General features: G+C 47.1%; 1 long non-coding RNA gene across 1 annotated transcript; it reads right to left on the minus strand.

The window, feature by feature from the left end:
- Positions 1-1078: 1078 nt before the first annotated feature.
- LOC141270987 (uncharacterized) lies at positions 1079-25997 on the minus strand. The gene is made up of 2 exons (XR_012321791.1): positions 25851-25997; positions 1079-1920 (listed from the first exon to the last, which is right to left on the minus strand). It is a non-coding gene; the product is annotated as an uncharacterized lncRNA (long non-coding RNA).
- Between the last annotated feature and the right edge of the window lie 572 nt (positions 25998-26569).

The following is a 26569-nucleotide window of genomic DNA, read 5'->3' on the forward strand; positions in this document are numbered from 1 at the left end:
CTTCTAGCAACTAAGATTTTCTAATTAGGTCCAAAAAACAAAAAATGAAAATTGCTAATTTGGCAAGTAATGGGTTAAATATTCTTGACTTCAGCCTTCCCAATACCTAGGTGGACGCTGTGAAAAAACACCTCTGAACCAAATATGTGAAAATTTACCAGTATTCTTTTCAATACCAGGTATAACTAGACCCCCCCCCCAAAAAAATCAAGCCATCTTGCATGACCAATGATAACTAATAAAAATTTATATTTCCTACAGGTGCCCTCTGGCTCTGGATCCCTTAGACGCCCTACATCTGGTTACCTTGACCCACTGTACTCTCAATATCACAGATCTATGAATTGAATCTACCTTTGCTAATTCACTAAAGATTTTAATATAAATCTATTTTTTTTATTTATTATACCACATAAAAAGTTAATTACATGATTGTGAGAACTGAGTCACGTGACCAGCGGGGACATCTCGGGTCAGCAGCAGCGTGAAGATCAGCAGTCTTCTGGATGTCAAGCTGGATGGTGGTGTGATGCTGAACTCGTCGTGGGACAGTACTTGGTGGACAGGTGAGAAATATATATATATAGATATTTTTTTTTTTAACAGTGGACAAGGGCATCTGGTTAATAGAGATAGGGGAGCCCCAATGTAATTAAAATAAAAAAATTAAGTATTTAGAGTCAAGGAGGGGAGGAGATTAAATGACACTGACCCCACTTCAGGAATTACATGACACAGGAAGTTGATGTGTCACAACTTTTATTTAAATGAGTAGGCATGCGCAGTAAGGTGCGTAATCACACTTTAAAACACGTTTAGTTTGTGATTGCGGATTTACCACATTCAATTAAAGTCTATGGTCAAATTTCACAGCAGAGACTGAGCGTTTCTGCAAACTAAATTAACATGCTGCGACTCATAAACCCGTACCGCTGGTCAGTTTACGGAGAAAACCCCATCCACTTTGCTGGTAATGTAGAATGCTGCGGCTCCTGACCGTGTGTACCCTAATTGTGACTGTCAATTTGGCATCCCCCCTCAAAAAAAACAAAACCCAAACAATGAATCAGACCTAAGATGTAGATAACTTTTTTTATTAAAAACACAAAACAAAAGACACACTGATGCAAAAACATGGAAATGTATTAATTTTTATTTTTGTAGCGTTCAACAAGGCCTTTAATGAATAAACTCACTGAGACCATTATTTAGGACCAACCTCTCCATTTCTCCCTTTTTTTTCAGTTACAAAAAGTTTTTTTTTTTCATTTAAATGAGAGTTGTATACAATAAAACCAGGACTTGTCGCTTGCATTCAGCCACAATCTGCAATACATCAACCTACACTAAGGAGTCACTCTCCACACTTCAAAGCACTGATTATTACACTGTACAGCACTGAGCTGTAGCTGTTTGTGGCCAGATGTCGACTTCCCAAAAGTAACAAAACTCAATTGAAAATCATTCTGGACCTCTGTTACCTGCACATACAGCCTCATAGTCCCATACGCAGCAAGCTGCGATGTACTGTGTGCTCAGACACCTTTTTATCAAAGCCAGCGTTCATTTTTTCAGCAATTTGGGCAACAGTAGCCCCACTGTTGGACTGCACAAGATCAGCTAGCATTTGCTCCCCATGCACATCAATGAGCCTTGGGCGCCCATGACCTTTTCGTCGGTTCACTGGTTGTCCTTCCTTCATCCATTTTTGGTAAGTACTAACCACTGCAAACCGGGAACATCCCACAAGTTCTGCTGTCTTTGAGATACTGTGACCCAGTCGTCTAGCCATTACAATTTGGCCCTTGTCAAAGTCACTCAGGTCCTTACGTTTGCCCATTTTCTTCTGCTTCCAAACATCAACTTCAAAAGCTGACTGCTTCCGCTGACCTTCAGTATGTCATCTTCAGCAATACTAGCCTGGAAGGAAAGCAGGAGGAATACAAATGTTACTGTCAGACAGATGCGCTGGTTTCATGCATTATTTACCACATACATTAACCAGTTGTGTCGGTTATATTTAATGAAGTGACTAGTAACAATGTAATGTAACAATGTAAGCGGTCTGTAACAACTGATTTAAGTTAAAGGGGATGTGCACTACTGTACAATCCCTGCTAAATCACTAAGGTGAATAAAAAACACTGATATCCCTTCACCTGAGGTGTCATTCCTGCCATGTTGGCACTGCTATTCCCAGCAGGTCACAAGACAGTCAAGCAGCCCAGTGAAAGGGGCTGCCCGGCCTTGGGGTACAAGTCTGCAGACATCTGTATCCTGAGCTATGATGGTTTTCCAATGCTGGGAGAGGCGGGCGCATGACCACAAATAGGGGGTTTGCATACATACGGTCATGTGCCGACTAGATATGCGTAGCCTTGCTCAATTTAAGTGTAGTGAGCGAGGCCAGATATTTCTACCTGGGAGTGTAGCCAGGAGAATAACCACCTGCCCCCAGCAGTGGAGAATCCTCACAGCACAGCAGGAATCACAAGTCACAAAGTGACTGCAGACCTGTAGCCTAAAGGCCCCGTCACACTAAGCGATGCAGCAGCGATCCCGACAACGATACGACCTGTCAGGGATCGTTGCTGCGTCGCTAATACATCGCTGGTGAGCTGTCAAACAGGCAGGCTCACCAGCGATCAGCGATATCGTGGAAAAAATCTTTCCACGATGTCCTGCTCCCGGTTACCAGCCTGCTGCTGAAGCAGGGAGCAGGCTCTTAACCATGGTAAACAGCGGGTTACTAAGGGCGAGCATTGCCCCTAGTAACCCGATGTTTACCATGGATACCACTCTGCTACGGTGCGCTGGAGGTTACCGTTCACCTTAGCAGAGTCGTATCCATGATAAACATCGGGTTACTAGGGGCATACGCGCACTTAGTAACCCGATGTTTATCATGGATACGACTCTGCTAAGGTGAACGGTAACCTCCCGCGCACCGTAGCAGAGTGGTATCCATGGTAAACAGCGGGTTACTAAGTGCGCGTGTGCCCTTAGTAACCCGATGTTTATCATGGTTACCAGCCTGATCGCTGGTCCCGCTGATCACACACATCGATGTGTGCTGACCAGCGGGAGGCCAACGACCAAAAAATGGTCCAGGACACTTTTCAGCGATCAGCGACCTCACAGCAGGGGCCTGATCGCTGCAAAGTGTCACACATAGCGACATCGCTGGTGAGGTCGCTGTTGCGTCACCAAAACCGTGACACAGCAGCGATCTCGCTAGCGATATCGCTATGTGAGACGGGGGCTTTAGGCCAGACAGTGGCATTTAAATAGTTAAAAGGATTGTCCGGGACTTATATTGATGACCTGATTTATATCTGATCAGTGAGGTTGTGGCAACCCCACCCATCAGCTGTGCAGAGCTGAAAAGCTCCATAAATGGACCAGTGGTTGTGGCCAGGTAGGGCACATCACCTATTGATTTGGATGGGTGAGGATTAGTGATGAGCGAGCACTAAAATGATCGGTCCGAGCAACAAGTTCAATGTAGGTCAATGGGAAACTCAAGTATTTTTTCTGTGGCCCCCCGGTGGTCAGCAGGGGGCCTAAAAATTGACCTAATTGATGGGAACAGTGCGCAAATGAAATTGGAACATGGGGAAGACCCTTGGAAGCATCTGACTCCCAAGTCACTGCTGTGAACAATGCGGTCAGAGTATTACGCCACTTTTACAGACTCACAATATAACCTAAAAAAAACAAAACCAAAATGGATTTTCCTGGGAAAAAATGTTAAGGAACATCCTCACCTTGGCCTACGTTTTTGCATTGCTTTCAACGATGAAAAATACCTTCACTGGTAAATGTAATTTTAACATTTTACTACCTTATCTGGCCATGTGGTATGCAAGACATTATTAGACACATCTTGTTTCATTTATGAAGGAGGGACTCAAAGTCTCAAAGCCTATATATAGGGCCAGCAGTTGGCCCTCACTATTGTTAGAGGGCCATCAGCTGGCTTTGTTGTTCCCATTATTAAGGAGCAGGTTCCCAGTACTGTTATTGCGTATGCAGTAACTGCAAGGCCTGCCCAAAATTTGGAAAAAATACCCAATACACCTTTGAAGACACAGAGGGCCAGATTTAAAAAATTGTTACCATTGTTAAGGAATGGGTCTCTTATACTGGTAATGCCCATGCACTTCACATGGGCTGAAAAACATTTACCCCTGGGTGGGGGATATACATGAACAGAACATTTAGAATATTAGAGGCAGGCCTCAAAAAAAAAAAAAAAAAGACCGGAAGCGTATATCCATGTCTGGGTGTGAAGAGGTGCATGGGAATAGACCCCCTAAAAAAACAACTGGATATTACTTTGTTCCGCTGCCATCACTTTGTGGTGTTGAAAAGTCTGGCCCAATCCAGCCCTTGTTCATTTTTATAAGAGTCAGCCTGCCAGCCTTTTCAGTTGACAGGCGGATGCGCCTATCAGTTATAATTCCCCTGGCGGCACTAAAAACCCGCTCTGACAAAACGCTAGCGGCAGGGCAGGCCAGGACCTCCAAGGCATAGAGAGCCAGTTCTTGCCACATGTCCAACTTGAAAACCTAATTATAAGGCACAGAGGAATCACGGAGGAAGTTGGTACTGTCGACAAGGTACTCCTTCAGCAGCTTCCAGAACTTTTCCCTCCTTGTCAGAGTACCCCGTGTATCAGGGCCTGTGAAAACTGTCCCACACCTTTGACAGTGTTCCCCTGCTGCATCATATTTGGGTCTCACCTGTACTCCTTGGTTGTCCAAGGAACTGACCTCTGCCACCAGCGTTTTCAGATGGGAATTTATTTTAATACCACAACAAGGGCCTTCTGGTACTGCAACATTTTACTAGACCTCTCCGCCACAGGAAAGAGATAGAAAGTTCTCCTTGTAGCATGGGTCTAGAAGTGTGACCAACCAGTAATTACTCTAGGCCAAAAAGTGTACAAAGCGAAGGGTCACGGGAAAGGCAGAGGAACATAAAGTCAACCATGTGAGCCAGACAGCCACCAGCCAAGTCATCCCTGTCCTGACCAAGAGGACAACTGTCCATGCTCTCCTCCTCATCCTCCCTTTCCTCAGGCCATCCACGCTGAACAGACGGTATGAATGTGTTGTGGGTAGTACTGTCTGTAGCGCAGGAAACCAGCTCCTGTTCCTCATGAGCACCCAATCCACGTTGGGATGAGATGAGGCTGGGCTGTGTGGCATCACCTTGTATGGTTCCTTACTCCATCATGCTGCGTATGCAATGCCTCCTCTTTAATTGCGAGCAGCGAGCGTTTCAGAAGACAGAAGCGGGATGGTGACGCCAATTATGGCGTCATCGCTGCTCACCATCTTGGAGGACGACACAGATGTCTGACATCCATGTCCACTCCGCTCTTATGTGCAGAGGCTGACCTGAACGCCGACGGGTGTGTTAAAGCTGGTACTCAACTGCAAGGTTGAGTTCTAACACATGGTGACAGCGTACACCAGTTGGTAAGCTGGAAGCTGCTGAAGCACGGTGAGGGCGGCGGAAACTGTAGATAACCTTCTAAAATGGGCAGAAACGCGGCATACTTTGAGAAGCAGCTCAGGCAGGTCCGGGTAGGTTGAGAAACCGCTAAACCACTAGGTTAAGCACATGGGCTGACCAGGCATAGTAAGTGTGTAAGGTTGCCTAGCTTCAGAGCCACTACCAGGTTCCGGCCATTGTCACAAACGACCATGCCTGGCTGTAGGTTCAGTGGTGACAGTCACAGATCTGCCTGCTCTGTTACAGCTGTCAACAACTCTTCAGAGGTGTGCAGTTTGCCCCCTAAGCATATTAGCTTCAGCAGTGCCTGTTGCCACTTGGCCAAAGCAGTACTTCCAGCTTCTAACTGATGTGGTCATTTCAGAGATGGAGGCTGAGGAGGTGCAGGAGCTATAGAATGTGGGGGCAAACCTGATTGACCCAGGAGCCACAATCCTCAGTGTCAGGAGGACGTGTTCCGTGGCAGCTTCCACTATATTAGCCCAGTGTGCTGTCAGCAAGACGTATTGTCCCTGGCCACGGTTTTGAAAATTATGAAATTCGCCAAGTTTCCGATTTTTTCACAAATAAACAAGTCATATCGAAGAAATTGTAACACTATCATGAAGTACAATATGTCACAAAAAATAATTTCAGAATCAGTGGGATCCATTGAAGCGTTCCAGAGTTATTACCTCATAAAGTCACAGTGGTCAGAATTGTAAAAATTGGCCTGTCATTAACATGCAAACCACCTTTGGTGGTAATGGGGTTAAAAAGCAATACAGTACTCCATTTTATTGCTCCATTTGCTTGTTAGCAGAATACAGGCAGATTTTTTAAATTTTATTCATATTGCTGTATTGTGGACGCAGAGAAACTTTTCCATCACACGTGATCCCATATTACTGCAGTAGTTGTGACTTTGTAGCAGGCCAAATATTACACTCCATTTAAAGTGCACCTGTCAGCAGGATTGTGCTCTGTAAACTACATACACTGTCAGGTGGGCGTCGTTACACTGATTAAAATGATACCTTGGTTGATTAAATCCGCCCTGTGGTTCTTGTGTAATCTTTACTTTCAGTTTGGAGATAATGATATGCGCGTGCTTCGGGGCGGCCTATATCTGGTGCTCTGCTTACATATTCATCTGTATGCTCACCACTCACTTCATGAGGTAATAATTCTGGAACGCGTCAACAGATCCATCCCCCCCGATTCTGAGATTGTTTTTTCATGATATATTGTACTTCATGATAGTGGCAAAATTTCTTCGATATGACTTGCGTTTATTTGTGGAAAAAAAAAACACGGAAATTTGGCGAAAATTGCGCAATTTTCAAAATTCGAATTTTCATGCCCTTAAAATCAGAAAGATATGTCACACAAAATAGTTACTAACTAACATTTGCCACATGTCTACTTTACATCAGCACAATTTTGGAACCAAAATATTTTTTGGGGGTTAGGAAGTTAAGGGTTAAAAGTTGACCAACGATTTCTCGTTTTTCCTGCAAAATTTACAAAACTTTTTTTTTTTTTTTTTAGGGACCACATCACATTTGAAGTGACTGAGGGGCCTTTATGACAGAAAATACCCAAAAGTGACACCATTCTAAAAACTGTACCTCTCAAGGTGCTCAAAACCACATTCAAGAAGTTTATTAACCCTTCTGGTGCTCCACAGGAATTTTTGGAATGTGGAAGAAAAAAAAAATGAACATTAACTTTTTTCACAAAAATGTTACTTTAGACCCAATTTTTTTTTTATTTTCGCAAGGGTAAGGCTGAGTGCCCACGTAGCGTTTTGCAAGCGTTTATGCTGCGGAATTTCCGCAGCGTAAACGCTTGTTAAACGCTAGGTAATCCGCACCCCATGGTCCCCAAGGGGATTCCGCATGTTCTATGCACATGCTGCGGATTTTTCCGCAGCGTTTATGCTGCGTACAAAAATCCGCAGCATGTCATTTAATTTTGCGGAAGCGCAGCGGAACTCCCGCCATTGACTTGCATTGAAACGCATAGAAAACGCGACTGTACATTTGTACAAGCGGCTTCTATGCGTCTCTATGTGCAGATGGTACCCAGTTCTGGAGGAGAGGAGACTCTCATCCAGACCTGGGTACCATTGTACCTGTAAAAAAAAAGAATAAAATAACAAATAAAGTTTATACTCACCTTTCCGAAGGCTTTTCTCTGAATGCCGGCATCGCTTGAGGACCTGCGGTGACGTCACAGTCATGTGACCGCAGGCCCTTCACCGCTCTGTCTCGCGATATGCCGGCATCCAGGAACCAGACAGGAACGAGCGCTGCAGCCACGCCGGGGCCTCGGGTGAGTATAGCTTTATTTTTCATTTTTACGGTTCACACTATATAAATCCATGCTGTTTGCATGGATTTATATAGTGTGACCTAGTTGTCAAGCACTTTCCAAGTGATGCTATCGCCTGGAAAGCGCATGTCAATCTGCATGCGGAAACGCATGTGAATCCGCATGTATTCTGCAGGAAAAACGCATGCACAATCTGCATGCGTTTTTTCTGCCAGGGAGATGCAGAAATGCTGCAGAAATTTTCTGCTTCATTTCTGCATCGTGGGCACATAGCCTAAGGCTATGTGCCCACGTTGCGGACCTGAAGCATATTTTTTACGCTTCTCCCTGGCGGGAAAATCGCATGCGGATATTACATGCGGTTTTCCCGCCAGGTAGAAGCGTTTGTGAGGCGTCTTTGCATGCATTTCCGCATGCGGGTTATCAAGCACTTCTCCAAGCATCACTTGGAAAAGTGCTTGACAACTTGTTCAGAATGGTAAAAAATAAAAAAATAAACTTTATACTCACCTTCTGATGCATTCTCTGCCCCGTCCGGAGTCTTGAGCGGCTCACGCTGTTGTGTGCAGGACCTGCGGTGACGTCATTGAGTCATGTGGTGGGTCACATGACTCAATGACGTGGCAGGTCCTTCAGACAACAGCGCGACGGAGGGAAAACATCAGAAGATAAGTATAAACTTTATTTTATTCTTTTTTTTACAGGTTCTTTGGTACCCAGGTCTGGATGAGAGTCTCCTCTCCTCCAGACTTGGGTACCATCCGCACATTGATTCCGCAGCGCTTCCGCAAAATTAATGAACATGCTGCGGATTTTTGACTGCAGCATATACGCTGCGGAAAAATCCGCAGCATGGGCATTGACATTGCGGAATGCCATTGGGGACCATGGGGTGCGGATCTACATGCGTTTTTCAAGCGTTTACGCTGCGGAAATTCCGCAGCATATACGCTTGAAAAACGCTACGTGGGCACACAGCCTTAGAGGAGAAAATGGACCCGAAAAACTGTTGTGCAATTTTGCCTGAGTACACCGATACCCCATATGTGGGGAAAATACACTGTTTGGGCGCACGGCAGAGTTCAGAAGGGAAGGAGCACTGTGTGAATTTTTTAACGCAAAATTGGCTGGAATCGAGAGTAGACGCCATGTCGCGTTTGGAGAGCCCCTGGTGCTACTAAATAATGGAAACCCCCCCACAAGTGACCCCATTTTGGAAACTAGACACCTCAAGGATTTCATCAAGGGGTATAGTGAACATTTTGAACCCAGAGGCACGACACAGAATTTGATAGCATTAGGTCATCATATTGAATAAGTTGTCATTAGTCTTGAGTAGTGGTGAGCGAGCACTAAAATGCTCGGGTGCTCGAAGCTCGGGCCGAGCTCGCCGTGATACTCGGGTGCTCGACCCGAGCAACGAGCCCAATGTTAGTCTATGGGAGACTCGAGCATTTTTGCGGTGGCACCCCCGGCAGTCTTTTAAAAGCCTAACAAGTGCCCAAAACGATAGTGACAGTGCTCAAATGACATGGGGACAGCATGGGGATCGCCCCAGGAAGCATTTCTGACCCCCAGGTCACTGCTGTCAACAACGTGATCAGAGGTATTAAGCCACTTTTACGGGCTCACAATAAAACGTTCAAAAACGAAAGTGAAACTTTTTTCCTGTGAAATATGTTAAGGAACATCCTTTCCAGGGAAAAGACTTGTGTAGAAGTTAAAATAAATGACCAAAAACAAAAATACTCCTCCACACCTTCGGCTATGTTCACAAGTAGCATTTTTTATGCGTTTTTGCACTTTTGTATTGCTTTCAACTATGACAAATGCATTCACCGGGAAATGTCATTTTAACATTTTACAACCTTATCTGGCCATGTGCTGTGTGACACATGCATAAAGTGCTGAAAAGACATGGGAACAGCATGGGGAAGACCCCTGGAAGCATCTCTGACTCCCAGGTCACTGTCTAAAAGTGTGCCCATCATAAGTGATCCTTGCCGCATCAGAAGATGTAGACTTGCAACTATCCCCATGCAAGTTCTAGACCCAGGGCAGTGTTCAATTGTACCTCTCCCATTCCTTGCAATACAAGCGCAAGTATGCAGCCTGCCACCCACCCACCCCCAGGCTGCAATACCATACTGCTTGCTTGCTTGAACTTGAAATTGGGCCTTTTAGGCATGTGGAGGCGGAATCTGGCCACCACGTCATGGCTGTGTTGGCGGCCTGGAATCCATACTCAGTCCCCAGCCGCCTGGCGGCCGGGTGTCCATACTCAGTCCCCAGCCGCCCCGCGGCCGGGTGTCCACACACGGTCCCCAGCCGCCTGGGGGCAGCCGGGTGTCCATAAACAGTCTCCAGCCGCCCCTATTTCTCCTTGGAACATGCCCCCACACACTTTTCTTAGCCCGGCCTGCTTTAGGCAGCATTGGACGAGCCCACCAGAGAACCAGACTCCTCCGGTGAGCCCTGACTTCTCCATCGGTGGAGCTGAGAGTGCCAAGGTGAGGAGCATGATGATGATGACAGAAGTTAGCATCTGCTATGTTTTCTTTTAATGCAAGTGTAAGTGTGCAGCCTGCCACCCACCCACCCACCCCCAGACTGCAATTCCATACTGCTAGCTTGCACTTGAAATGGGGCCTTTTAGTTTGGAGGAGGCCGAAGCTGGCCACTACCTCATGGCTGCTTCGGCAGCGAGGTATCCATACTCAGTCCCCAGCCGCCCCTATTTGTCCTGGTGTGCCTTATACATAAGATTAAGCGCGTATACCAAAACATTACCTGTGCCCTCCCCAGTGCCTTTAGTGGGAAGGAGAGCCTATTCCGCTGTAGTGTGTGCATGCCAAACCCCTGTTCATGGTACATGCGAAGATGCCTCCCACCTTGCACCTGTCGTTGCAGACTTGCAACTATCCCCATTCAAGTCCTTGTCCCAGGGCAGTGTTCAATTGTACCTCTCCCATTCCTTGCAATGCAAGCGCAAGTATGCAGCCTGCCACCCACCCACCCCCAGGCTGCAATACCATACTGCTTGCTTGCTTGCACTTTAAATTGGGCCTTTTAGGCATGTGGAGGCGGAATCTGGCCACCACGCCATGGCTGTGTCGGCGGCCTGGTATCCATACTCCGTCCCCAGCCGCCTGGTGGCCGGGTGTCCCTGCTTGCTCCCCAGCCTCCAGGGGGTGGCCGGGTGTCCATACTCGGTCCCCAGCCAACCCTATTTGTCCCGGTAACCTTTCCCACACTTTTCTTAGCCTGGCCTGCTTTAGGGCAGCATTGGCCGAGCCCACCGGACTATCAGACTCCTCCGGTGGGCCCTGGCTTCTCCATCAGGGGAGTTGAGAGTGCCAAGGTGAGGAGCATGATGAGGATGATAGAAGTTAGCATCTGCTTTGTTTTGTTGTAATGCAAGCGCATGTATGTAGTAGCGGCTAGGCCTGAGGTGGTCAGCGTTTTGGCGCATATCCTACCTCCTCCGAGGATTACTGGATGTTTTCCTGCTACTATCCAAGTTCTATGACTCCCGTTAAAACAAAGCTTCAGGTGATAAATGATGGATGAGGTAGTGGCAAAGGAGAAAGAGCAGGAGGAACAGGGACCATTCACATCAATATCAGGCCAGTCAACCAGATATGTCTTGTAGGATATGTTTCTGTAACAAAAGGAGCGGTTCGGCTACACAGTTATAGGGCATACAGTGAGTGCAATGTCTACCAAAAATTTTGAGGCACTCCAATGCCCCATGGAAATGACATGGAGGTCAGAGGGCGTTAACTAAACCTTTTTTTCCATTTATAGCAACTGGGTCTCCTGTGCACTGTTGGCCTAAGCAGTGAATGGAAGGCTTTCCAAAAATTATGAGGAACTGCAATGCCCCTTACAAGAGCCATGTGTGGCACCCCAGGGGTCTGGTCACCACAGTAACAGAGATATTACGTCGGAGAGCAAGTGGGAGGTTTCCTGGTCAGGATCCCTTAAACATGCAACATCCTCCAGCCCCAGTCCTGGGAGGGGAGAATTCTGCCCTTATAAACTGGATCTGGGCGGGGTTGAGTGAGTCAGAGAACAGAGTGAGAGCAAGGGAAAGTAACAGCAAGGAGCTCTGTAGGAGCTAGGAGCTAAAGACCAGGGGCTGGAAGCTGAGCAGAGCTCGCCCTGGCAGAAGACAATAGGAACCGGACACAGGAGTCCGAGGCTGTGAGGACTTATATATCCAGCAGCAGAAACCAGCCGGCAGGGGATTTCAGGTCCTCTGGCCATAGAAGCCCGGAGGCTCAGTCACAAGCAAGGGACCAGCACCGCCGTCGTGGAGCGGAGGCTAACAGAAGGCCCCAAGTCACCAGCCATACGGGTGAGCACTACACGGTACACTCAGGGACGTGGGCTACTTCTATCCACTTACAGCAAGGTAGCCAGGAAGAGTGCAGACAGACGGGGAGGCCTACAACTCCACCTGGCCAGGGGAACTCCTGGTTGCTCACAGACTGACCAGGCCTCTTATGCTAGCCAGTACTCCCGGGAGGGTCTACCTTATAATCATCAGTAAAGATCCTGAACTGCACTGCAAAGACTCTGAGTCGTTCCTGCTGCGCTCGTGCACCATCACCCCCATCATCCACACTCACTGCCCTGAGGCTATACTCCTCCCGTGGGGAGTTATCCCATTCTCTGCTGCGCACACAACACCAGCCTCAGCGGTCTGCCTCGCAGCGGTGGTACTCCCTGACCGCAATCCACGGGTGGCGCAGTCGGACAATTAACCTCAAAACCTAAGAAAGACTGCCACTGGTTTGACCAGCCTGAGCCACGGGACCGGGTCACCGCCACGGAGACTACAGACCCCAGAGACCCGGCACCGGGTATCCCACACACGTGTACACACGGCCCAGGGGGCGCGTCACATGCAGTACAGCATATTACAAACATAAGTCCCATTATTGGGGAGTGGGTCTCCCATAGTATTTGCTTATGCTTTCCAAGCAAAAGCTGCCAAAAATTAGAACGGAGCAACTTGCAATGCCCCTTACAAGAGCCATGCAGTACAGCATATTACAAACATAAGTCCCATTATTGGGGAGTGGGTGTCCCATAGTATTTGCTCATGCCTTGCAAGCAAAAGCTGCCAAAAATAAGGACGGAGGAACTTGCAATGCTGGCACCCTGGTGGTATAGTGGTGGTGGAGGCTGAGGATAAGGAGAAAAAGATAAAACAGCCGAAACGAGGAAGCGTATACCCATGTGTGGGTGTGAAGCGGTGCATGTGAATACACCTCCCGAAATAACACAGTGGATTTGACTTTATGTTACTCTGCTGTCATTTGGTGGTGATGAGAAGTCTGGCCCAATCCAGCCCTTGTTCATTTTGATAAGGGTCAGCTTGTCAGCATTGTCAGTTCACAGGCGAGTGCGCTTATCAGTTATAATTCCCCCAGCGGCACTAAAAACACGCTCCGATAACACGCTAGCGGCAGGGCAGGCCAGGACCTCCAAGGCGTACAGAGCGAGTTCATTCCAAGTGTCCAGCTTGGATACCCAATAATTAAAAGGCACAGAGGAATCACGGAGGACGCTGGTACGGTCGGCAAGGTACTTCCTCACCATCTTTTGAAACTTTCCACTCCTTGTGAGAGTACCCCGCGCCTCAGGGCCTGTAAGCTGGGCGGGTGTCAGAAAACTGTCCCAGAACGTTGACAGCGTTCCCCGGCCTCTGTTGGATTGGAGTTGCATCTCTCTCGCCAGTACGCCTTGGTTGGGCAACGAACTGTGACCTCTGCCGCTAGCGTGTTCAGATGGGAATTTTTTTAAGAGTTCTGCAGCAAGGGCCTTCTGGTACTGCCCCATTTTCGTAGACCTCTCCACCTCAGGAATAAGAGAGTGAAAGTTCTCCTTGTAGCGGGGGTCTACAAGTGTCACCAACCAGTAATGACCGTCACCCAACATTTTGACAACGCGAGGGTCACGGTTAAGGCAGCGTAACATAAAGTCAGCCATGGGTGCCAGACTGGTAACGGGCAAGATTTCCGTGCCCTCACCAAGATAACGACTGACCATGCTCTCCTCCTCCTCCCCCCTGTCCTCAGGCCACCCACGCTGAACCGACGGTATGACACTTGCACAGGTACTACCGTCTACAACGCATGATAGCAGCTCCTGTTCTTCCTCCTCCTCCTCCTCTCCCTCATTGTCCCCCAATGCACGTTGGGATGAGATGAGGCTGGGCTGTGTGTAATCGCCCGCTACGGCTTCTTGATCCATCTCGTCATACTCTGGCTGCAATGCCTCCTCTTTAATTCTCTGCAGAGAGCGTTGCAAAAGACAGACAAGTGGGATGCTGACACTAATGATGGCGTCATCGCCACTCACCATCTTGGTGGCCTCCTCAAAGTTTGTCAGGATGGTACATATGTCAGACATCCAGGTCCACTCCTGAGGTCTTATGTGTGGAGTCTGACCTGAATATCGACAGCCTTGTTGCAGCTGGTACTCCACAACTGCTCTCTTCTGCTCACAAATCCTTTGCAACCTGTGGAGGGTAGAGTTCCAACGTGTGGGGACATCACACACCAGTCGGTGTGCCGGAAGCTGCAAACGCTGCTGCAACACAGCAAGGGCGGCGGAAGCTGTAGCTGACTTGCGAAAATGAGCTGACAGGCGGCGTACTTTCACGAGCAGATCTGGCAACTCGGGGTACGATTTAAGAAACCGCTGAACCACGAGGTTAAGCACATGAGCCAGGCATGGTACGTGTGTGATCTCACCTCGCCTCAGAGCCGCCACCAGGTTACGGCCATTGTCACACACGACCATGCCGGGATGTAGGTTCAGCGGTTTCAGCCACAGATCTGCCTGCTCTTTCACAGCTGTCCAAAACTCACAAGCAGTGTGAGGTTTATCACCTAAGCTTATGAGTTTCAGCACAGCCTGTTGCCGCTTGGCGGAGGCAGTACTGCAATGCTTTCAGCTTGTAACTGATGTGGTGATATCTGAGATGGAGGCTGAACATGAGGAGGAGGAGGAGGAGGAGGATGCGCAGGAACTGTACACTGTGGGGGCAACTCTGACTGACATAGGGCCCGCAATCCTCGGTGTGGGGAGGATGTGTTCCGTCCCAAGGTCTGATTGGGTCCCGGCTTCCACTAGGTTTACCCAGTGTGCCGTCAGAGAGATGTACCGTTCCTGGCCACAAGCACTTGTCCACGTGTCCGTTGTCAGGTGGACTCTCCCAGTAACTGCGTTGTTGAGGGCACGGCAGATGCTTTGGGACACGTGCTTGTGTAGTGCGGGGATGGCACACCGGGCAAAATAGTGTCGGCTGGGGACCGAGTACCGAGGGACGGCCACCGCCATAAGATTGCGGAAGGATTCCATCTCCACCAGCCTAAAAGGCAGCATTTCCAACGCAAGCAGTCGTGAAATGTGCGAATTTAGGACTATGGCCTGTGGGGCGTTAGCTGCGAATTTCCGCTTTCGTTCAAAGGTCTGGGATATGGACAATTGAACGCTGCGGTGGGACGTGGACGTTGATGCTGTTTCTTGAGAAACTGCCATAACAAGTGAAGACTGAGAGGAGGGGGCATCTTTACATGCAGTATGGACAGGGGATTGCCTTGCACACACAACAGGGGGTTCTATTACACGCACAACAGTGGAAGAAGCAGTGGTGACACCCGCTGACACTGGTCGTGGACCCTGGGTTTCGCCCCACAAAGTCGGGTGCTTTGCTGCCATGTGCCTGATCATGCTGGTGGTGGTCAGGCTGGTAGTTTTGTCACCCCTGCTGATGCTGGCATGGCAGGTGGAACATATGGCCTTTTTGGGGTTATCAGCAGAGTCTTTAAAAAAATTCCAGACTCTGGAAGACCTACCGCTTGTACTGGCAATGTCCCTCGTGTTGGTGTTACGGGGAACGGTTGCCTGCCTTCGGTCTGCGGCCACCACACTGCTTCTTCCTGCCTGTTGGGGTACTCTGCCTCCCTCCCCCTGTGTGCTGCTGGCCTCACTGTGCATGTCCTCCTTCCACGTTGGGTCAGTTACTAGATCATCCACCACCTCCTCCTCTTCCACTTGCGCACCACGATCCTCCTCCTCACTTACTGGCAATTGTGTCTCGTCATCGTCCACCTCTTGTGACAGATTGCCAACGTCGACTTCCTGTGACCGTGGCTGTTCAAATATTTGGACATCGCAACATGGGATCTCCTCTTCCACCACTTCAAGCGTATCAGGCGAGGGGCCCAAATATGGAAATGGACCAGTGAACAGCTCTTCAGAGTGTCCAACTGTGGGATCAGTTGCTGTCTGACGACACTCGGCATGGTGGGAGGAAGGAGCATCAGGGTGAGGAGGAGTATGCGGTCGAGACTCACGGCTACTAAGAGTTGACCGTGTGGAAGACAGACCGGAGGTGGTGGTGCCCAGGTAACTGGAAGTATTATCTGCTATCCAATTAATAACCTGTTCACACTGATCAGTTCTCAATACTGGTGTTGTTCTGTGCTTCCCTAGTAATTTGGTCAAGAAGTGGGAGCGAGAAGATGTGGCTGTTGGTTGTGGCACATTTTCACCTTGGCCCCGTCCTCTGCACGAACCATCACCAGAACGTCCACTTCCACGTCCCTTGCCACGCGCCTTGCCCATTGTAAATGAAGTAAAATAGCTTACACTTGCACTATCAATGGAAAAAGGGTAATAAAGAGTAGATTAGAACCGTGGAAGAGGAAAACCACAGTTATTGTTTACTGGGGTATACCACAATTTTTTAAATAGAGATATTTGCGGCTGAACAGTGAGCGACACACTCAAACTGTGTTTTTTTTAGATACCAAAGGCCCAAAACTGGATAGTACAGCGATTTGACCCGTGGAACTGCGAAACCACACTGGGATGTCGGGCTTACACAAGACTATTTTCAACAGATATATTTTTGTGTCACAACAGTCAGGAGACACTACTGTTTTTCTTTACGGAAAAAACTACCAAAAGCTGAATAATAGAGATTTTTTACCGTGGGATGGCAAAACCACAGTTATTGTTTACTGGGGTATACCACACTTTTTTAAATATATAGATTTGCGGCTGAACAGTGAGCGACACACTCAAACTGTTTTTTTTTTTAGATACAAATGGCCCAAAATGGATAATACAGAGGTTTGAACTGTGGAAGTGCAAAACCACACTTTTGTTTCTCTAGCCTACACCAGACTATTTTCAACAGTTATATTTGTGTCTGAAAAATTGGAGACACGCTTTTTTTTTTGGGGGGGGGGGGGGGGGGACACACACACCAAAAGGTTAATAAGACGGGTATTTGTACAGTGTGAAGGAGGAAAAAAAAGGAGGATTTAGATGAAAAAAAAAAAAGGATTTTTCCTGGCCCCCGACACCTGGTGCTAAGTCCAGCAATTTCAGCAACAGGAGCACACAGGACTGTAATGCAGCGTTTGCTGGTATAACCACTGTGTCTCCTATACAGCCTGCCTGCCTGGTATCTGGGATGGATATTAGTCCTGAAAAGGACTGTTTGTTCTGGCAGCCTTTACAGACCCTACACTAACTATTTCGCAGTTTATATCTCTCCCTAAATCAGCAGCGCTGTCCCTACACTGTCTAATCCGGAGCGACTGTGTCCAAGATGGCGGCGCCCGGTTTTAAATACTCGAGGTGACGCTGTGCGGCCAGCCAATCACTGTAATGCCCACAACCAACATGGCTGCAGCATTACAGTGACTGGCTGGCAATCCCTGCATGTTCATTGGCTCTGTAAAGAGCGCCAAACATGCAGGGCGGAGACCCGAGCTTCCGCCCGAGTAACCCGGAAATGCTCGGTGCTCACCGAACATCCCGAGTAGCGTGATGCTCGGGCGAGTACCGAGCAGTGTCGAGCATGTTCGCTCAACACTAGTCTTGAGCGCAAGTGCTCGGTATTTGAGTTTGCATCGGGTACTCAGGTATGCACCATGTATCATGGGTGCTCAAGTCCCTGCCCCGCATGTGTCCCGGTTGTTAGACATCCCCAAAAAAACATGCAGGGATAGCTCGTGCATGGCAGGCAATCCCCGCAAGTTTTTTTGGCCGTGACACATATGGGGTGGGAGACTCGAGCATGTCACTCGAGCACCTGCGATACTCGGTGCATACTCAAGTAGTGAGCACTTGCGCTCAACACTAGTCGCCATATCGTCATTTTTTTCTTCCTTTACTCCTGAAAAAGACCTAACCCCCAGCACAGCCCTAACATTTATTTTTTACGCCGTTCCTCGTGCGGTATAAGTGATTAGACTACTTTGGGTCGGTGCGATTACTGCGATACCAGATTAAAATTGGGTTTATGTTTGGCAGCTGTAACACACTAAGACTAGTTTTTGCAATAATTTTTCCATATTTTGGCCGACAGTCATGTAAGGACTTGTTTTTTGCGGGACAAGTTGACGTTATTGGTACCATTTTCGGGCACGTGACATTTTTTGATCGCTTTCTATTCTGATTTTTGGGATGCAGAATAAACAAAAACCAACAATTCAGGAATTGTTTTTTTGTTTTTTTTATGCCGCTCCACATGTGGTAAAATTGATAAGGCAGCTTTATTCTTCGGTTCACTATGTTTATGGCGGTACCGCATTTGTATCTTTTTTTATGTTTTGGCGGTTTTACACAAAAACTTTTAAAGAAATTTTTTTTTTTTGTATCGCTTTATTCTGAGAGCTACAACTTATATTTCGACTGATGGAGCTGTATGGAGACTTGTTTTTATGGGACAAGATGACGTTTTCAGCGTTACCATTTTTTACATTCGTCTTTTTGATCGGGTTTTATTCCATTTTTTGTTTGGCGGTATAATGATAAAGCATCGTGTTTTTTTTTTTTACCGTATTCACTAAAGGGGTTAACCAGTGGGATAGTTTTATAGGCAAGGTCGTTCCGGGCGTGGCGATACCAAATATGTCTACTTTTTTTTTTCATAATAATATTTATGGGTACAGTACATATTTATTTTTTTTTCATTTTTTTAAAGATATTTTTACTATTTTTTTTTTCTCCACTTTGACTTTATCACTTTTATACTGTGTCCCACTATGGGACTTTCATTTTTTTGCAGGCTGATCACTTTCATAGTATAGAGATGAAGCAGCATCCCTGTGCTTTACAGCCTGTCAGCCCCTGCACACGTTACTTAGAAAGTGCACTGAGCACAATCTAACTAACTTGCTGATGCCTGGTGACCCAGATGTAGTCATCGGGTCACCATGGCAACTACTGGGACCTGGCACAGACAGCACGGGACACCGGGGACAAGGTATGAGGCTCGCGCTTACCTCCCCTTGCTCCCGGAATGATGCGATAGACTTCGATCGCAGCATTTTGGAGGTTAATGTGCCGGGAGCGGTGCGGCACCGCTCCTGGCATATAGCACCAGGTGTCAGCTGTGAGAATCAGCTGACACCCGGCGGTTATATCCCCGCACAGCTTCTGTGCAGGCACCATCACATTGTGTGTAATAGTACATACCTGGTCCAATATGTAAATAAAAGGCAAGGCGGTCTGTGGAGCGCTGAAAGGGAATACTAGGAGGGACAGATTTAGGGCTAAAAACAATTTAATAAGCCCTTTCCACAACGCGTTTCGATAGTGACCTATCTTCATCAGGTGGTACAAGGCTATAGACACAAGATAAAACATATATAGACAAGGCTTCACAGTGATTGGTTAGTATACTGATTAATTATAATTATACAAAGATTGACTCAAACAGAAATCAATTAAGCCACGGTTAAAAACAGCCCTTCATGTGCCGGTGTAAACGCGCCTCCATAAGATGCACATGTACAACCTTCGCATGATAATCAAAAACAAGAAATACATATAATAAAGGTATAGAATATAGCAATACATGTTGATAAAAAAATATGTTAGTTAAAAAATTGCCCACATCACATGTGTTGATTGACAATTCACATTGTGTTTGATAAAAAATTTTTTTCCTGTGGTATCTGATGAAAAACATAATGTTTATCAAACATAATGTGAATTGTCAATCAACACATGTGATCTACTTACTGGAGTGTACATGTAACCTCCAGTACGTGGGCCGCACGATACAAACTATGCACGCACGTCTAAATAAACAGACACAACATTCGGATAGGTTATCAATTACATAGCGTATCGAAACACTTCAGCATTGTCCATCAAAAAGACCCAGGAGATATGAGGCTCATTATCATTGACCACGTACCCAATACTGTTTCAGACCGATTAGCGAGTTTGATTACTAAGGAGAGTTTTTGGATTTTCAAATTGGGCACATTAGCCCCTGAAGGTCTGAATCTGGCTCTTGAAAATGTAATCAGCTCTTAGGGTTTGTATTTTTCCTCCCCTCAGATTGATTTTGCATCCGCAATGTGTTAAAACACAGAGACTCTTGTGTGTGTTTTTATATTGGGGTTGTATATCTCATATTGGTAATGCACTTTCCAACATTGTCCATTTATCCTTGTGGGCAATTTTTTAACTAACATTTTTTATTTTTGTCCATCAACATGTATTGCTATATTCTATACCTTATTATATGTCTTTCTTGTTTTTTGATTATCATGCGAAGGTTGTACATGTGCATCTTATGGAGGCGCGTCTACACCGGCACATGAAGGGTTGTTTTTAACCGTGGCTTAATTGATTACTGTTTGAGTCAATCTTTGTATAATTAATCAGTATACTAACCAATCACTGTGAAGCCTTGTCCATATATGTTTTATCTTGTGTCTATACCCTTGTACCACCTGATGAAGATAGGTCACTATCGAAACGCGTTGTGGAAAGGGCTTATTAAATAGTTTTTAGCCCTAAATCTGTCCCTGCTAGTATTCCCTTTCGGCGCTCCACAGACCGCCTTGCCTTTTATTTACATTTTCCAGTCCCTCTCTTGATGGTCAGCGGCAGGAGCAGCTTTGCACATAATATCAATACCCTTCCTGTGCACTCCTTTCCCCTCCTTCTTTAACTTTTTTGAGGACCGGCCGCTTCCATCCTAAACCACAGGACCTGCGGAGACGCGCCTCTCTTCCCGAGACATGTGGGCTGCGGCCGATCACGTGGTCCACGACCAGGAACCCGGAAGCGGACCTGTGGAGACGCGCCTCTTCTCCCGAGACACGTGGTCTGCGGCCGATCACGTGGTCCGCGACCAGGAACTCGGAAGCGGTGAGCACAACCAGCGGTCCGCAGCACACGGCACGTGGAGTGCCCACCGACCGGCACCATGCGGTGAGACCTGCTGCTTCCCTCCACCGTTGACAATCACCGGGGTTGTGCAGGGGTGCACAACTCCAATAGGTGAGTGGCCTCTTGGCCGATTTTATTCCTCCATTTGCCCATTTGGTTCTTCACATAACGCGCTTCTCTTTCTCTTCCATTCCATACCTGGTCCACTAGGCACAGGGAGGTACTATTACTGACAATGTCAGAAAGGAGTTAAGCAAATCAGGATTAAAAGCAAAAAAAAAAATAGCCCCGATATATAGGGCTATGGATATCTGTAACAACAGCAGACAGAACTTATAATGGACCCTATTGTGCTGTTTACTCTGCCACAAACCCAGCCTGCTATCACCACTGAATATATGCAGCTGGATTAGTCCTCAGAAGGACTGTTCGTTTAGATGTGTATATATACGGTAAATATAGCTGTGGAATACCTCACTAAAACAACTACCAGTTCTGTCCCTCACTCAGCAGCACCTCTCCCTACTCTGCCTGTTTCCCCGGTACACGGACGAGCATGGGATCACCAGGTCTTATATGGATCTGATGAGGCTATGCAGCCAGCCAATCACTGTAATGCCACAACCAACATGGCTACAGCATGACAGTAAGTGGCAAGCAATCCCTGCATGTTAATTGGCTCTCTACAAAGCACAAATCATGTGGTGGGGACCCGAGCTCCCCCCGAGTATCCCAGAAATACTCGAGGAGCACCGAGCATCGACGACCACGTTCGCTCATCACTAGTGAGGATGCCACAACCAATTTCCTAATGAAAGTTATCAATATAAAAGTTCTGGACAAACCCTTTACATTTCATTGATCAACACTAGCTCCAGTTGCTGCTGGTACAGGCAGGTGCCGGCTCCTGAGCAAAAAAAAACAAACACCCCCCACAGAATCACTATCATGGCAACAGCAAGTGACTAGACCACAAGCCGTCTGCACATTAAGCAATGCTATACACTCCGTCAGCGACTACATGAACTCTACTATGGCTGTAAATGTTAACAGTTAGCTTTTTTTTAAAAAGGTGCAAGTACCTTACACTTCCAGCAATATTCAATATTGGAGCTAATGTATTTATGAACCTCTTTTCGCCATGGCATACAGCAGGGGTGGGGGAACCGCAGGCCTGAGGGACATTTGCGACCTGCAATGACCTTTTATCCAGTCCCCAGTCAGATTCCTGGGGACCACAGTGCTTGGGCCGGCAGATGTGTTTTGATGGCCACTGGCCTTAAAGGGTCTTCTTGCTCTGTGAGCAGACGCACGCTGCGTTCACTACTGGGTTCTGATGGGTTGCCATGACAGCCAGGGGTCTGCTAAAGACCACTGTGCCTGTCAAAGGTACTCCTGTGACAGCCAACCTGTAACTGGCGTTCATAGGAGACTGATTTTTGCTATACATGGTATTGCTGTATTTAAATAGGGATGGTCGCAGGTTCACGTCCCCTAAGGCTGTGTGCCCACTATGCGTTTTTTAAGCGTTTCCGCATCGCCAATTCCGCTGCAGAAACGCTTAAAAAGCGCTTGGTAGAAGGTCTGCCATGTTCCCCAATGATAATCCGCATGTGCTGTGCACATGCTGCGGAAATTTCCGCTGCGGATTATCACTGTGGAAAAATACGCAGCACTACCAATTATTTTGTGGAAGTGCGGCGTTTTCGCCGCCATTGACTTGCATTGGACCACATGACATCTGCATTACTGCATCTGTAGATGCGCATTCCATGCGTTTCAATGTGCGGATGGTACCCGGGTTTGGAGAAGAGAAGACTCTCCTCCAGACCCGGGTACCATAGTACCTGTATAAAAAAGAATAAAATAAAAAATAAATATTATATTTACCTTCTGATGGCCCCCGGAGTCCTTGTCTGTGCTTGCCGGCAGCTCGCGGTGGACTCAAGGACCTGCGGTGACGTTATTTAGTCATGTGACGGGTCACGCGACCGCTGTTGTCGGCAGGTCCTTGAGTCCACCGCCAGCTGCCGGCAAGCACAGACAATGACTCCGGGGGCCATCAGAAGGCAAGTATAACATTTATTTTTTTTACCATTCTTTCGGTCACACTATATAAATCCATGTTGCATGGATTTATATTGTGTGACCAAGTTGTCAAGCACTTACCAAGTGATGCTAAAATCGCCTGGAAAGCGCTTGACAACCCGCATGCGGAAATGCAAGTGAAGAAAGCTTCACATCGGCATGTCCCTGGCAGGAAAACGCATGTACAATCCGCATGTACAATCCACATGCGTTTTTTTCTGCCAGGGAGATGCAGAAACGCTCAGGAAAAAATCCGGAGCATTTCTGAATCGTGGGCACATCACCTAAGGCTATGTGCCCACGATGCAGAAATGATGCATATTTTTACGCTTCTCCCTGGCAGGAAAAACGCATGCGGATTTTACATGCGTTTTTCCTGCCAGGTAGAAGCGTTTGTCAAGCGTTCTTCACATGCATTTCTGTATGTGGGTTATCAAGCGCATTTCCAAGTGATTTTAGCATCACTTGGAAAGTGCTTGACAACTTGGTCACACAATATAAATCCATGCAACCGGCATGGATTTATACCGTGTGACCAAATAATAGTTAAAAAAAAAGAATAAGAATGGTGAAAAATAAAAAATAAACATTATACTTACCTTCCGATGTCCCCCGTTCTCCTTCTCTGATGCATCCGGTCTCCCCGGTGTCTCGTGGTTGTGTAAAAGGACCTGCGATGACGTCATTGAGACATGTGACAGGCCACGCGACCGCCGACATCAGCGGTCGCGTGACCAGTCACATGACTCAATGACGTCATGTCAGGTCCTCACACCACCGCGAGCCGCCCCCAACACACCACACGCATCGCTATGGAGACCGGGGGACATCGGAAGGTAAGTATAATCTTTATTTTATTCTTTTTTTTAACAGGTACTATGGTACTTAGGTCTGGATGAGAGTCTCCTCTTCTCCAGACCCGGGTACCATCCACACATTGAATCGCATAATATCCGCATGTGCACATGTAGTCATGCGGATATCAAGTGTTTCAATGCAAGTCAATAGCGACAATTACGCCGCGCTTCTGCAAAAGTAATGGACATGCTGCGGATTTTTCCACAACGATAATCCGCAGCGGAAATTTCCGCATGTGCACAGCAAATGCGGATTATCATTGGGGACCATGGGGCACGTATAAGGCTATGTGCCCACGATGCAGAAATGCTCCGGATTTTTTCCTGAGCGTTTCTGCATCTCCCTGGCAGAAAAAAACGCATGCGGATTGTACATGCGGATTGTACATGCGTTTTCCTGCCAGGGACATGCGGAAATGGAGCGGTTACCCACTGACATTTCCGCATGCGGATTGTACATGCGGATTGTACATGCGTTTTTCCTGCCAGGGACAAGCGGATGTGAAGCGTTCTTCACATGCATTTCCGCATGCGGGTTGACAAGCGCTTTCCAAGTGATTTTACAATCACTTGGTAAGTGCTTGACAACTTGGTCACACTATATAAATCCATGCAACCGGCATGGATTTATATACTGTGACCGAAAAGAATTGTAAAAAATAAATATATATACTTACCTTCCTATGGCCCCCGGAGTCGATTCCCTCCATTCTCCCTTGCCGGCAGCGGTACACTGAAGGACCTGCCGAAGTCAGCGTTGCGTGACCCGTCACATGACTATGACGTCAGCGCAGGTCCTTCAGTCCATCGCTAGCTGCCGGCAAGTGAAGACAAGGAGAGCGGGGGCCATCAGAAGGTAAATATAATCTTTATTTTATTCTTTTTTTTTTTACAGTTCTATGGTACCCGGGTCTGGATGAGAGTCTCCTCTCCTCCACACCCGGGTACCATCCGTACATTGAAACGCATGTATTCCGCATCTACATATACAGTGATGCGTAATCCATGCGGTCTAATGCAAGTCAATGGCGGTGAAAACGCAGCGCTTCCGCAAAATAATTGGTAGTGCTGCGTTTTTTTCCGCAATGATAATCCGCAGCGGAAATTTCCGCAGCATGTGCACAGCACATGTGGATTATCATTGGGGAACATGGCAGACCGTCTACCATGCGTTTTTTAAGCGTTTCTGCAGCGGAAACGCTTAAAAAACGCATCGTGGGCACACAGCCTTACCAAGTGTTTTTGCTATGGAAATTCCGTGGCAAAAAACGCTTGAAAAATGCATAGTGGGCACACAGCCTTAGGAGAATAAAATAGTAGAACAAAAAAAAAGTTTAAGAAGGGGGTTGTCCTAGTAGTGGACAACACCCCTCCCCCCCCCCTTCCCATTGTTCAAAAAGCCTTTTTTTTTTTTTTCTATCCAGAGCAGTGCGAGGGCCAGTTAGGTGTCCTACACAGTAGGCAGAAGTCATCAGCCTCCGTATATAGGCAGCCAATACAGCACAGCCGCCTCACACACGGGCTCTACGGTCAGGAAGCCAGAGATGGGCGGGGCCACATTACGTCATTGCGTAAAAGCGGAGCTGAGGAAACACTAGTTGAAGGCAGAGCGCTCCGCCATCTTGTCGCTGCCGCTCACAGCCAGACATTCTCACAAAGATGCCGGCTAAGTGGTTCTCATGTCTAACAGCTCATATCCTCCACAGGGTCCCGATTCACAGAAATCGGGAGATGTGCAGCGACTGGTACAGATAGATATCGGCCACAGCCTCAAGATGAAACAATATGAGCTGAGGACGACACTTTTTTATAGCCCCTGTTAAAATGGCGGATACTCACAGAAAGCGGACAGTCACTATGCTGGGGCCGCCGGCAGCAACGTGAGCGGCCGCGTGACACGTGCTGTAGTAAACAGCTGCAGCTGCAGACGTGAATGACGTGTACGCGTATCTTGCTCCGCCCCTGTTGCGCCTTATCGGTGACGCAACCATTGGTGGGCGTGGCTGACGCCTGAGCGGCCATTTTGCTGTGGGGCAGTAGTTCTGTGCCTCCTAGTAATGACCATACCTGAGGCTTATGGTGTAAGCTTTGCCCATAACCAATCTGGTTATTTAACCCTTTCAGGACCTGAGGACTTTTGCACTTAAGTGGTTTTTCGCTCTAGCTCTTTCATGAGTTATAACTTTTGTGAACTTTGTAAAAAAAAGAAAAAAAGGTCATTTGTGTCGGCACGTTACGAGACTGTGATTCTTTTCCTGCCTGTGGGACAAATTGTTCTTTGTGGTTTTCTTGCTGGAGTTTTTGATACCATTTTGGGATACGAATGGCATTCTGATCGCTTTATATTGCATTTATTTGGGGCAAATGCCGCCATTGAATAATGTCAATTCTGTAATTCTTATAGTTTAATAGACGTGTCAATACTAAATATATTGAGGTTTTTTACATTTCTTTGTATATAGATTCTTTATACTTTATTTTTGAATGGGTAAAGTGGGTGATTTCAACTTTCATATTATTTTTATATATTGTTTTTATTTTTTTACTCTTTTTTTAGG

Source organism: Phyllobates terribilis, unplaced genomic scaffold (assembly GCF_046119375.1).
Source record: "Phyllobates terribilis strain yellow unplaced genomic scaffold, ASM4611937v1 Scaffold_5__5_contigs__length_657084704, whole genome shotgun sequence".
NCBI lineage: Eukaryota > Metazoa > Chordata > Amphibia > Anura > Dendrobatidae > Phyllobates > Phyllobates terribilis.